Raw genomic sequence first — 14,013 nt, forward strand, 5'->3', positions numbered from 1 at the left:
TGAGTTAACTTTTGTGAGTGGTATGAGAGAGGTCCAGTTTCATTTTTCTGCATTTTTTTCATTTTCCTAACACCATTTATTAAAGGAACTATCCTTTCCCCATTGACTGTTCTTGGATCGCTTGTCAAATATTAATTGACTATAAATGCAGGGAATGGTTATTTCTGGGCTCTCTATACTGTTCTATGTCAATTTTTATGCAAGTACCATGCTGTTTTAATTACTATAGCTGTGTAGTACTGTTTGAGATGAGGACATGTGAATGCCTTTGGTTTTGTTGTTCTTTCTCAGGTTTGCTTTGGCTATTCGAGGTCTTTTGTGGCTCCAAACAAATTTTTAGGATTTTTTTTTCCTGTGGAAAATGTCATTTGAATTTTGATAGGGATTGCATTGAATTTATAGATGGCTTTGGGTAATACAGATGTTGTGTATAGAAACACAACTGATTTCTATATGTTGATTTCACATCCTGCAACTTTACTGAACTTGTTCATTAGTTCTAATAGTTTTTTTGGTTCAGTCTTTAGGGTTTTCTTTAGATCGTATAATCTTCGAACAACAATTTTACTTCCTCCTTTCCAATTTGGATGCCTTTTTATTTCTTGCTTGACATTTTTCTCATTCCAATTTTGATTGCTTGCTGATTTTGCTGTAGCTTTATTTTCCTTTACATTGGAGACAGAAATACTGTCTTTATGTCAAAGGAATAAGTTTGTCCTCTAGCATCAAAACACATTGCTATTCTTAAATTGAGAATAGGTGTAAATGATGGGCTAACATCTAGGAACTATGTTGTAAGAGATGGAGTAGAATGAGAGACAAGACTGGTTACAAAATTTATTTTTCTTTCTTTCTTGTGTGTGTGTGCATGCCAAGTAGGTATTTGTATAAATTAAATACCTATTTAATCTGTAAAATACCCCTCCTCCCTTCAGATAATCAGCACTGTATATCTCCTAGGCATGAACACACACAAACAGAAAGCCAGAAATCCAAGATATCAAGATCACCATCTTGGCCCTGGACTTTCTAGGGCAGTTTAACTGTTCCTATTTTCACTGACTTTTTAGACCTTGCCTTTTTTTTCCCCCTTTCTACTCAGATCTACTTTATTCACTTGCTTGTCATCCTGTATTAATCAGTTCTCTGACTTGAAACCATTAAGTGCTTGTGACATTAGTATTACCATCTTTTTCTGTTTTTAGAAGTAAAATAGTGTATTTTAAAACTTTAGTCTCCCATATATGATCTCATTTAATCCCCAAGACTACCCTATGAAGTTGGTGGAGTGAAGTAAGTTGCCCCAGCTCACACAGCTGCTAAGTGGCAGAGCCAGAACTACGACCCTTTCCTTGCCCAGTACCTTTTCTGTTACACTACAAACTTTTTGTTTAAGTTGGTTTTAAATTAGACCAGTCAATAGTTAACTCCCCCTGAAAGTAAGATGAAGACAGAATAAAGTTAAAACTCCCCTCTCCCTTCCCCCAGGAATACTAACTACATCAGTGGTATTACATCTTACTGCATCACATCGGGAGATAGTAATCTCAAATTTTTCCACTAAGTTTGATCACTTGGTTGAGGTGGTGATCATCAGATCTCTCTTTCTGAAGATACCGTTTTACCCTTATAACTAATAGACAATCCGAGGTAATACTTGAGGATCATTTGATTTCCAAAAACCTTCCTCCCAATACTCATCTGAGTAAATTATTACACTAGAAGTTGCAAAATAATTTCCCAACTCTAGTATTTCATCTACATGCATTAGCTGCCATTCTTGTTTTTGTTTTTTTTAAGCTTTTCCTTTTTCCTCATAACCTCACTTTTTTTTTTAAATTTGAGTATCACTATAGATGCAAGGACTTTTTAAAATCATTGTGTTATAATCCATTACTATTACTGCTTTCTTCTTGGATGCTTAAATTGTTCCCAGATTTGAGCCCATTTGTCTTTGAGTACCTCCTTGCTTTCTTGCACTATAAGATGTTCCAGGCCCACTTTTTGTGTTCCCTGCAAACCTGGAATTAGCCTTTTTTTTTTTTTTTTTTTTTTGCGGTACGCGGGCCTCTCACTGTTGTGGCCTCTCCCGTTGCGGAGCACAGGCTCCGGACGCGCAGGCTCAGCTGCCACGGCTCACGGGCCCAGCCACTCCGCGCCATGTGGGATCTTCCCGGACCGGGGCACGAACCCGTGTCCCCTGCATCGGCAGGCGGACTCTCAACCACTGCGCCACCAGGAAAGCCCCCTTTTTTTTTTTTCTTTTTGAGAAAGAATATTTAGGAACTAAAATCTGATTGCTATTGTGAAGTCATGATATCTAGACCCTTTCAGTTGATAGACGAAGAAAATAAACCTCTTTGAAAATCAGGAGTTCATGCTAATTTAAATGGAGCCTCACAGGATTCTTTTTCAATTTAACCTCATTTCATATTTTCATCTCTCTTCTGCCATTATAGACCCTCATTTTTAAGAGTCTATATGGTGATTCAATTTCATACTAGAAAGCATTATTTTTACTTGTTTTAGAAAAATTTGTTCAGTTTACCAAAGAGATCAGTATACTTTATTTGAAAATTAATAGGAGGGACTTCCCTGGCAGTCCAGTGGTTAAGACTCCGCACTTCCATTGCAGGGGGCACAGGTTCGATCCCTGTTCGGGGAACTAAGATCCCCCGCATGCTGTGCGGCTCGGCCAAAAATATATATATAATTAATATGAAAGTTTAAAAACCTCATGTCTCTACTTTCAACGCCTCAGTAGGAAATAGGCAAGCAGTGGTCCTAAAAAAAAATCGTTTTCAGGTGATTGTTGTTATAGTTCCTAATTTCTATTTTCTTTTTAGCTGTTTATACAAAGTCATCACAGTCACACATTTACTTCTCCAAGCGTACAGATTCACATTTTAGATTCTCAATGGAATCCAGTTCAGTATTTTTGACATTTACAGCAGTATGCTGAATTGTAGCATTTGCTTCTTCATGCTTTTATATTTCAGTGAGCTACTTTTGAGTTGTTGGTTTACTTCTTGAAATATGGACGTAATGCAATACAATAAAAATAATGAAAAATGCGTACTAACCGAAACTAAACAATATGCAAAAGACAAATACCTTATTGCCTTATCTGATAAACGCAGTCTGTGTAGTATGCATGAAATATTTAAGAGTGTAAGTATTAACAAAAGAGTTAGGTTTCTATGGAAATAGTAACTGCTTTTATCTTTTACAAATTTGAAATTGTGTGAAAAAACCTTAATCCCAGTAATTTTATCTCTGACCCCCAAACTGCATGTAAACCACTTAGTAGACGTCCAGGGATTTCTAGCATCTAAACACTGTAAAAAAGAGTTGTAGCTTTTTCTAATCCACCATCCTGGACTCATCAAAGTCCAGGATCTTTTGGATAAAGTAAATAAATTGCAATTCGATTTCTAAAGAACCCCTGATGCCTCCTTGGTACCTGCTTTATCTTTACACACTGATACTACTGCTTTACTCCTCCCTCAAGTTGTTTGTGTTATAGTCTAGTTAGAATAGGTAGAAAATAAATGCCAAAATGGCCTTTAAATGTTGTCATTTGAAGCTAACACTCCAAATTGGAGACCTTTGAAATGAGACCTTTGAAGAAAAGAGCAGTCTGAATTGAAGTGTGCATAACTGTTTTGAACTGGAAATTACCTCTAGTTTAGTGAATAAAACCTATATAAATTAAATAAAACAAGGCATATATATTTCTTTTTTCTGTATTATGTCTTATACTTATCCATATAGAGATGTCCAAGCATAGGATTCAGGAAGAGGACTGGGCTGGAGATATGAGGGTCGTTGGATGGTAACTGAAGTCACAGGGGTAGATGAGGTCACTTAGGGTTGAGTGTGGAGAGCAACAAGATAGAAGGGTCAACCAAGGACAAAATTCTAAGGGATGAGTAGAAGAGGAAGACTCAACAGAGACCTAAAAGCAGTAACCAGAGGTAGGAAGGAAATAAGGAGAGAATTAGTATTATGAAAGCCTAGGGAAAGAGAGTTTCAAAGAGGATTGAAAATGGACAACAATGTGAAGTGTTAATTGGTGAAGATGAGGTCTGAGATGTTCCACCTGCTTTAGCAACATGGATATTTTTGAGACCATGATGAGAGTAGTTTTACTGGTGTGCCCAGGGCTGAAACTAGCCTGCAATGCTTTACAGTGGGAATGAGGGGGAATCTTTCAAGAAGTTTGGCTATGAAGAGCAAGAAAGTGCCAGGGATCAAGGAGTTTAGGACACAGAAGACATTGGAATGTGTTTACATGTTGATGGGAGGGAGCAAGCCAGCCACACTGCTTGTAATCCCCACAGAACCATGCAGTATGAGGCCTCCTTGTTTAATTCATGGTGATCATCTTCACTCTTCCCAGAGATGGGGCTAAACCCAGTGAACTTAAGTGCTAATCATCTTCCAGATTCTGCTAAAGTAAAACAGTCTTTCTCTGACCATTCTCTCCCAACATAGAATTAATCAAATCCTCTTGTGTCCCCACCATAACCTGCAAAATACTCTCCATGCTTTATTGCATTTATTTGTTTACATGTCTCTTTTCTCCATAAGTTGTGTTTTATTCATCTTAGATGCCAAGTGCACAGCTCTGTCGCTGATACACTGTAGTGTTCAATAAATAGTAATAGCCTTTTATAAAGCAATAACCTTCATTTAAAAAAATCAGGTATTTTGTGTTACCGTATTGGATCTTCACAACAACTCTGTGAAAAAAGCACTGTAATATTCTCATTTTATAAATAAGAAACTTGAGACTTAAGAGAGCTAAGTAACTTGTGCAAAGTCACATAGTAAGTGGAAGAGACAGGACTCAAACCCAGTCTGTTAGCAAGATTCATGCTCTTAAGCTCACTATAGTCAATGCAAGATTGAATAAATGAATGAATGGATGGGTATCAAGGAATTCAGAAGGACAAAATTCCCACAAATGAACTACCACACCATTTGTTAAACATAACACATACTGAGAGTGTCCAGTTAGTTGCTCAATAAATGCTTTCTGTTGGGAAAAAAAAAATGGAACAGTTGCAAAACTGACATGTAAACTTCCAGACTGTTAACCACTGGAGCCTTCTTTCTTATTCTTCCTTTCTAGAAGACAAAAAGGATTAACATCCATGCTCTCTTTGTTCATCTGTGTACACCTTGCTCCAAGAGCTTAATGATACAGATGAAAGAACATGGCACTTTTGAGGAAATGAAACTTCACAGTAGCTGGAGTATATGTAAAAACTGCAATGGAGTAGGTGAGTAAAGACTAGGAAATGCAGGCATTGTGGGCTGTGTTCAGAAAGGTGGGTTTTTTTGCTCGTTTGTTTTTAATTTTTATTTTATATTGGCGTATAGTTGATTTACAATGTTGTATTTCAGGTGTAGAGCAAAGGGATTCAGTTATACATATACATATAGCTATTCTTTCTCAGATTCTTTTCCCACATAGGTTATTAGAGAATATTGAGTAGAGGCCCCTGTGCTATATAGTAGGTCCTGTTGGGTGTCTATTTTACAAATAGCGTGTATATGTTAATCCCAAACTCCTAATTTAGCCCTCTCCCAACCTTTCCCCTTTGGTATCCATAAGTTTGTTTTCGAAGTCTGTGAGTCTGTTTCTGTTCTGTAAATGAGTTCCTTTGTACCATTATTTTTAGAATCCACATATAAGTGATATCATATGATATTCATCTTTCTCAGACTTTATTTAGCATGATAATTTCTAGGTCTATCCATGTTGCTGCAAATGGCATTATTTCATTCTTTTTTATGGCTGAGCAATATTCCATTGTATATATGTACCACATCTTCTTTATCCATTCATCTGTTGATGGACACTTAGGTTGCTTCCATGTCTTGGCTATATTGTAGATAGTGCTGCTATGAACATTGAGGTGCATGTGTCTTTTCAAATTATGGTTTTCTTCAGATATATGCCCAGGAGTGGGATTGCTGGATCATATGGTAGTTCTATTTTTAGTTTTTTAAGGACCCTCCATACTGTTCTCCATAGTAGCTGTACCAATTTACATTCCCACCAACAGTGTAGGAGGGTTCCCATTTCTCCACATCAGAAAGGGTTATTTGTCATAGGGGCAGATCTAAATTTTGCGGGGCCAAAAGTATATACAATTTGGGGGGCCATCTTTAAGAAATCCATGATTTTGTATTTATAGCTACAGAATTAAGTTCAGAGCCTTGGAAGGGGTCTGTGCAAGTGCACCTTAAGTTTCATTAGCTTTCTGATAAATCACCTATGCCTCAGAGCCACTGAAGCATCTTCAGCTGGGAGAAATGTGGTTAGATTTGCATGGGGAGAATGGATCAGAGGGTTCAAGTCTGAAGCCTGGAGCAGTAGCTTGGAGCCACCTCAGCAACTGTGGGAGATGATAAAGGCCTAAACTAGGGTAAGGCAGTCAGGAGAGAGAAAAGTGGGTGAATAAAGCCTCTTCAGGTGGTAGAAACAAAGGACTAGGACTGACTACAGGTAGCCCATAGGGGCCATATACCAACCACATCACAGAAATGTCTCCCCAAGCAATGTGATTTCCACTTATCCTTTAAGGGCCTTTTCCAGTTAAGAAGTACTTTTTTCCTCTTTGTGCCCTGCTCTTTCCACACAGGTACAATGAATGTCTCCTTCTCTCTGACTCCCTTGGGCTTTGTACACACCTCCATCTTATACTCGCTCATAGCGTCAGGACAGGGCATGCCTTATTCACCTCTTGTATCTTGTATCTCCAGAGTCTTCATAGTGGAGGATGAAGGAATGGCCTGCTTTGCTCTATACAAAGACATTTAGAATAATATAAAATATTAGGAAGTTTCTATGAGTGATTGAGATTCAACCTACGATTAGTTGTTGATATGAATTGTAGTTGGGCTCCAACATAATAAAAGTGTCCCTCTGACAACCACCACAAGAGTCATCCCTTATTTAAGTTTAGTTCTTCCTAATCTGTAGAGAAGTTCCACATATAAGCTGTCACTTAAAACTTATAGCGGGCTTCCCTGGTGGCGCAGTGGTTGAGAGTCCGCCTGCCGATGCAGGGGACACGGGTTCGTGCCCCGGTCCGGGAAGATCCCACATGCCGCGGAGCGGCTGGGCCTGTGAGCCATGGCCGCTGAGCCTGCGTGTCTGGAGCCTGTGCTCCGCAACAGGAGAGGCCACAACAGTGACCTCTCCTTTTTGTGGCCCATGTACCACAAAAAAAAAAAAAAACTTATAGCCACTTGGAAAATCATCACATGGAGGTAGCAAAGAGACCTAGGACTAGCCCTTATTTTGCTACTATTAGTGTGACCTTGGACAAGTGATTTCACCTTACTAGTGATATGTGAACATTTCACCCTAATGTTCTCATCTGTAAAATGACGAAGTTATAGTAGGTCATTGATTTTTAACCTTCGTTTTCAAACAAAATCTTCAGCATTACTCCAGCACATAACAAAGTCAGAGCAGAAGCAGGCTGGGGGCCCAGTTTGTCACTCACTGGAACTAATTCTGAGGTCTTCCGTCAAAGCCCCTGGCCTACAGTTTGATGTCCATGCTACTAGAAGACCCTTAATTAAATGCCTTAGAGCTGTCATTGACCATCTCCAATATGATGGTCGACTCAAAGTCACTGAGCTGAACTGTGGTATAAGGGCCAAAATCCAAGCCCCTCTTTTGTACTGAAGAGCAAGACCTCTGCTCACAATGACAAATTAGGACAGTGAAAGAGGAGTTGTTCAAATACCAGATAATATTTGTTGGGCCACAGCAATGCAGGAGGATGTTGAAAGTTCTGAGTCCATCATTAAGTTTTCTGGTGTCTCATAGCTGTAGAGCTAGAAGGAACCACAGAGGCAGTAAGGTCTTTCCAGAGAAATCTCTTACAGATCAGCTAAGTCTCTGCTTAAATACCTTCAGTGAAGTCTTCAACCTGACCATATGGTCGTCTGGGAGCTCCATGCAACTTTTGCATCCTAGACCTGTCTTTCAGAACAGTATAGAACAAAGTAGCCTTTCCAACGTCTTTAAGAGCACTAAACCCAATTCTTTTGTGGTTTTAACTTTCTCAACTATGTCAATTTAAAACAAAATATCTTTTGACAGAATCTTAAATTCAACATAATATCACTCTTTGCTTGTTTTTATTACTCTTGTTAAGTACTTTACATACCAATGATCTTCTTTCCCAGATGTCTCAAAACATTTATTTCAAATAATGGCTGTCTTTTTCCCATTGTATATTCTTGCCTCTTTTGTCAAAGATTAATTGACCGTAGGTGTGTGGGTTTATTTCTGGGCTCTCTATTCTGTTCCATTGATCCATGTGTCTGTTTTTGTGCCAATACCATGCTGTTTTGATTAATTACTGTAGCTTTGTGGTATTGTCTGAAGTCTGGGAGAGTTATGCCTCCTGCTTTGTTCTTTTCCTTCAGGGTTGCTTTGGCAATTCTGGATCTTTCATGGTTCCTATAAATTTTAGGATTATTTGTTCTAGTTCTGTGAAAATTTTCATGGGTAATTTGATAGGAATCACATTAAATTTGTAGATTGCTTTGGGTAGTATGGCCATTTTAACAATATTAATTCTTCCAAGCCAAGAGCATAGGATATCTTTCCATTTCTTTGAATCATCTTCTGTTTCCTTTATTAATGTTTTATAGTTCTCAGAGTATAAGTATTTCACCTCCTTGGTCAGGTTTATTCCCAAGTATGCAACTGATTTCTGCATGTTAACCTTGTATCCTGCTACCTTGCTGAATTTATCAGTTCTAGTAGTTTTTGTGTGAAGTCTTTAGGGTTTTCTATATATAGTATCATGTCATCTGCATATAATGGCAGTTTTACCTCTTCCCTTCCAAGTTGGATACCTTTTATTCCTTTTTCTTGTCTGATTGCTGTGGCTAGGACTTCCAAAACTATGTTGAATATAAGAAGTGAGTGGGCATCCTTGTCTTGTTCCAGATTTTAGCAGGAACGCTTCAGTTTTTCACCAGTGAGCAGTATATTGGCTGTGGGTTTGTCATAAATATCTTTTATTATGTTGAGATATGTTCCCTCTATACCCACTTTGGTAAGAGTTTTTATCATGAATGGGTGTCAAATTTTGTCAAATGCTTTTTCTGTGTCTATTGAGATGATCATGTGTTTTTTGTTTATGTGGTGTATCACATTGATTGATTTGTGTATATTGAATCATCCTTGTGAACTTGGGGTGAATCCCACTTTGTTGTGGCATATGATCTTTTTTATATGTTGCTGGATTTGGTTTGCTAATATTTTGTTGAGAATTTTTGCATCTGTATTCATCAAAGATATTGGCCTGTAATTTTTTGTGGTGGTGTCTTTGTCTGGCTTTGGTATCAGGGTGATGGTAGCTTCATAGAATGTCTTTGGGAGTATTCCCTCCTCTTCAATATCTGGAAGAGTTTGAGAAGGATTGGTATAAGTTCTTTGTATGTTTGGTAGAATTTGCCTGTGAAGCCATCTGGTTTTGGACTTTTGTTTGGAGGGGACTTTTGCTTTGTAGGGAGTTTTTACAGATTCTATTTCACTTCTAGTGATCAGTCTGTTCAAATTATCTATTTCTTCTTGATTCAATTTTGGTTGGCTGTGTTTCTAGAAACTTGTGCATTTCTCCTAGGTTGTCCAATTTATTGGCCTAATTGTTCATACTATTCCCTTATGGTTTTTTGTATTTCTGCAGTGTCGGTTGTTATGTCTTCAGCAAGTGGTGTTGGGAAAGTTGGACAGCCACATGTAAATCAATGAAGTTAGAACACTCTCACCATACACAAAAATAAACTCAAAATGGCTTAGGCTTAAACATAAGACATGACACCATAAAACTCCTAGAAGAGATCATAGGCAAAACATTCTTTGACATAAATTGTACCAATGTTTTCTTAGGCCAGTCTCCCAAGGCAATAGAATAAAAAACAAAAATAAACAAATGGGACCTAATCAAACTTACAAGCTTTTGCAGAGCAGCAAAGGAAACCATCAACAAAATGAAAAGACAACCTACAGAATGGGAGAAAATATTTGCAAATGATGCAAATGACAAGGGCTTTATTTCCAAAATATACAAACAGCTCATACAACTCAACAAGAAAACAAAAAACCCAGTCAAAAAGTGGGCAGAAGACCTAAACAGACATTTCTCCAAAGAAGACATATGGATGGTCAAAAAGCACATGAAAAGATGCTCAACATCACTAATTATTAGAGAAATGCAAATCAAAACTACAACGAGGTACCACCTCACACTGGTCAGAATGGCCATTGCTAAAAACTCTACAAATAACAAATTCTGGAGAGGATATGGAGAAAAGGGAACCCTCCTACACTGTTGGTGGGAATGTAAGTTGGTATAGTCACTATGGAAAAACAGTATGGAGGTTCCTCAGAAAACTAAGAATAGAACTACCATATGATCCAGCAATCCCATTCCTGGGCATATATCCAGACAAAACTAATTCAAAGAGATACATGCACCCCTGTGTTCATAGCAGCACTATTCACAATAGCCAAGACATGGAAGCAACCTAAATGTCCACTGACAGATGAATGGATATACAATGGAATACTATTCAGCCATAAAAAAGAATGAAATAATTTAATTCGCAGCAACATGGATGCCACTAGAGATTATTATACTCAGTGAAGTCAGAAAGAGAAATACCATATAATATCACTTATATGTGGAATCTAAAATATGGCACAAATGATCCTATCTACGAAACAGAAACAGACTCATGGACAGAGAGAGCAGACTTGTGCTTGCCAAGGAGGCGGGGGCTGGTGGAGAAATGGAGTGGGAGGTTGGGGTTAGCAGCTATTATATATAGAATGAATGGATAAACAACAAGGTCCTACTGTACACCAAAGATTCAGTATCCTATGATAAACCATAATGGAAAAGAATCTTAAAGTATATATAATGGAATCACTTTGCTGTACAGCAGAAATTAACGCATTGTAAATCAACTTCACTTAAAAAAAGAGGAATGATGACCTAAAAAAACCCCAAAACGGCTATAGCAGCCATAGGCTGTTGCAGATCAGAGAAAAACCATGAGGTTGTGATACTCTGCAGAAGTTTCATGGTCACCTTTTCCCTGCTCCTCTTTCACCAAGTATAAGCTTGAGCGTCCTAGAATGGCAGTTAAAAGTCCCGCCAGCCAGAGAAATGCCAGTAAGGATTATGAATGGAAGTTTGTGCTTTTGAGAGATGCTGGCATCCCTGCGGCCTAGAGATCAGCCAAATAGTGGTTCTGCATGACACCTTAGGACCTTGAGATCCTGATGTAAGAAGTATGTATGTGTAATACCTGGGAGGGAGAGAGTGAGGTGTTCAGGGGGCCAAAAATCTCTCAGTAGCTCCATAATTTGCAAATGAGATTAAAACTCCAGCAACAGGAAAAGTCAGGGCCACTGACAATTGGAAATATTGGCATGGGGCAGAGAGGCCTCTTGGCTGGATTAGGACCAGATGGGTAATAGGCTGACCCCTCCCAGCTGTTCATCTTGATAATCAAAGTAAATCTTGCACCTGTGATACAAAATTAGCTCAGAAACCAAAGACAACCCTGGGTAAAGTACATTTGTTGCTTTGAACAGAGGCTTACTATCAAGACATATTTAGTTTAAGAAGCATTTCATTCGGAGGAAGAGCTAAAAGAACAATTTCTAGCTATTAACTCCTTGTCTCCTGAGCGGATTTAAAAATAATTCAAAAACTCACTCTGAAGAGCTTTCCCCAAAGAGCCAGATACAAGTATTGCACTGAATAATTCTGTTCATTTATAAACTGAAAAGAAGTCTATTTGAAAGCTACAACTTAAGTCAGGCCTGAAGCAGCTTCCTGTGAAGTAAGCTTCAACAGCATGGTTCAGTGGAAAGGAGCAGTGGATTGAGTGATCAAGAGACCTGAGTGAGTCCCATCTCTGCTAAGTGAACTTGGACAAAGCTTTTGGTTTCTCTAGGCTTCTCTGAACTACAAAATGGGGAGATCAGACGGGAGCAAACTCAGATTCCATGAAACTTACCAAATCCTTGAACTAGAGTAATAGAAATTGTTCATAAAAGTGGCTTCCAGCAAGTCTTTGTTTTAAATACCCGAATGGAAGGGGCCACAGTAACCAACTTTTCAACTCTTTGTTTAAAGATGCTAGCATGAACAGGATGGATCTACTTTATCTTCATAGAAATGGCCTTGCATAGCTCATTAATATTCCTAACCTGCTAAAAATGCAGGCCCCAAACAGAAACAGGCTTCACATTCTACGTATGATCAGCTCCCAGTGAGGTGGTTGCCCACCTATGTATGGGGAGTTTTTCCACACCTGGAGGTAAGGCTGTAAGCTCCACTCTCTAAAACAGCAAATACGCCCCTCTGCCCACAGATTACTCTTTAAAATCAGTTTTATTGATCCATGTTTTTAAAATGTATTCTAAAAATAGACCAAAATGTTGACATAGTTGAGTGGCAGGAGTAGGTCCCTCCCTTCCCTTTATGCTTAGCTGCATTTTTCTAGTTATCTAATACATTTTCGTAGCCAGGAAAATGAGAAAACTAAACAAATCACATTACTATACCTGAACTGCACCTATGTTTTAAAAATAAAGCACAGCAAACAGCTGGAAAGAAAAAAAATGCCAAAACGCTGGTGGCTATTTTTGGGTGGCTCATGGATGTTTTCATTATGCATTTCCCAAATGTTCTATAATGTGCATGCACTAACCTTCGATAACTGCAAAAATAACTATTTTAAGATTTACTTAACTGGTTGCAGCTTGCAAAGTCAGGCATTACTGAATGGGACTTTTGTGGTCAATCACTAGAAACTGGGGAGCATTAGAGGAGGGAGGCTACTGCTCTCAGTTCATACTTGGAAAGATGGAGATGTGTGGTGCTGGGGACCAAAACATTAACCTAGGGACATTAACCTAGGATTTCTTTCCTTCTTCGGTCTCACTCCGGGTAAGATGGGTTCTACGTGCCTGGCGTATACATTTCATCACTATCCTTGCAATCCTGTATTTGGGTTATATTGTTCTTGTGTTGGTTTGTCTGGTGTTCTTCCACAGCTTTAAGTAGTAGTGTTTGAGTGTCCTACATTTTGTGTAAGGGAGAAATACCATTTGTCTTCGTGGTCCAATACCTATCCCCCTCCCATGGTCAACAGAAATGACAGTGGAAGTCTGATCTTACAGAGGGGAAAGTTCCTCTCTGGACCAGAGTTGCAATCTGCCCACCAAGGCCACAATAGGAGATTGTCCTTTTAATCTAGTGCTAACCTTTTTACAAATGTGTAAGAACCATGACACCTGTTTTATAGCAGTGGGTATGTTTGTTTAGCATGGATTCAAGTCCCCTGTACAAACTACCTAGCTGGCAAAAGGGCAAAATGTTGTTGGTCTTCGCTTACATTGCCTACCAGTCAAGAGACCTTAAATCAGTGTTCCTCGGAGTGAGATGCAAAACATGTACACATCACAATCACCTAGGGGGAAGGTGCTGGTTAAACAAATTCCTGGACATCCTCAGGCCCAATAATCTCCATTTTAAATATTCTTTAGACTATGAGTATCCCAATTAGTAGAAATAACAAAGAACTGTAGATACACAGATTCTATACAGTGAAATGTAAACATTTGGAAATTGAAATCTGTCTCTGTTACTAATTATTTACTAGCATCATCTTCTGCTCAATAAGCTCACTGAGAAAAAAACACATAAACATTCTTATATCTCTAAAGCCAGTGCCTTTCAAGGCCCTGTTCATCACTTCTTGCTTTTTAATATACATATATTAAGAAATCACACACACACCTCCTTTTAAACTGCAAACTAAATATGTTCAACAGTGGTTCCTCAAAAGCCTGTTATTTCCATAACTTTATTAAAATAAGAAAATTAAATATATATGAAAAAATAATGGAAAACAAGGACCTCTATCAGCTTCATTAGCTACAATATGCAT

This window comes from Pseudorca crassidens, chromosome 2, assembly GCF_039906515.1.
Source record: "Pseudorca crassidens isolate mPseCra1 chromosome 2, mPseCra1.hap1, whole genome shotgun sequence".
Classification (NCBI taxonomy): Eukaryota; Metazoa; Chordata; class Mammalia; order Artiodactyla; family Delphinidae; genus Pseudorca; species Pseudorca crassidens.